Source organism: Gavialis gangeticus, unplaced genomic scaffold, assembly GCF_001723915.1.
Source record: "Gavialis gangeticus isolate Ggan-Ray unplaced genomic scaffold, GavGan_comp1, whole genome shotgun sequence".
In the NCBI taxonomy this organism is placed as follows: domain Eukaryota; kingdom Metazoa; phylum Chordata; order Crocodylia; family Gavialidae; genus Gavialis; species Gavialis gangeticus.
Genome location: NW_017728995.1, coordinates 46,858,415 through 46,859,596, shown reverse-complemented (window position 1 = coordinate 46,859,596; position 1,182 = coordinate 46,858,415).

Sequence of the window (1,182 nt, the reverse complement as noted above, 5' to 3'; positions counted from 1 at the left end):
GGAGGGAGTTCAGTCTGGGTTTTTTTCAGCCCTAGTGGGGGGGGGGGCAGGTACATTTTGAGCCCTTCCCCCCTCCCCCTCCCTCCAGCACCAGCCAGCAACTAGATTCCCCTCCCCCCTGGAACCAACAGTAAACTTCTGTTTGGTTCAGGGGATTGTTGGAACCTGGAACACTTCCTACAAAGCATTCTCAGTTACAGCAGGGAGCTGCACTTCTGTCTGCACCTAAAACAGCTGTTACATACTTGCTTTGCTGTCATTCTGCAGGTATTGCCTTGCTCCACTGCAGCTTTCCAGTGCAAAGCCAACCCACTGCAGTGTGTCTGGGCTCCAAGATTTGCCTCTAAAGAGGGCATTTATAGGGTATTTTTAAGGACCTACTGAATTCACAGCAGACGTAGGGTGCACTGTGTGTCCTTTAATCTTGCAGATTCCCCCATGTGCCTCTTTCCCGCCCCTCCCCCCCAACGTTGATTGATGCAGGGGCCCCATTTGTAGCTTGCTACTGATCATCAGGGAGGCAAAAATGAGGTTTTAAATATGGTGCTGTTTTAGCCTTCCATCGCTGATTGGCTGAGGGGCCCCAGCAACCCTGTTGTTTGTTGCTGACTAGCAGGGAGGCGAAAATCACACCATGTTTAAAACTGTTGTTTTTGCTTCCCTGCTGATCAGGTGGGAGCAGTGGAGCCCCTCTGCCAATTGACAGCAGTGGGGAGGGGTGCATAGAGAAACAGATTAAAAGAGCCACCAAGCACCCCACTTCTGCCATGAATTTATTAGGTCTCTAGGTATTTGAGAATATTCTTTACAAATGTTTTAATTAATGCACTGATATAATTAGACTTAGAATTTATATGTACAAAAACCCTAATAATATGTAGGCATTTATGCTCTAAAAATGGTGAAGTATGCACTTAAAATGATAGAAATATTTCATAGATTTCACAGACATTAGGGCTGGAAGGGACCTCAGAAGATCATTGAGTCCAGCCCCCTACCCAGGGGCAGGAAGTCAGCAGGGATCATAGGATCCCAGCAAGCTAAACATCCAAATTTATCTTGAAGGTGTTCAAAATAAAGTGCTTGAACCACCTCTGGTGGCAGGCCATTCCAGATCTTGGGGGCTCAGACAGTAAAGAAGTTCTTCCTTATGTACAGCCTGAAACAGTCTTGGAGGAGTTT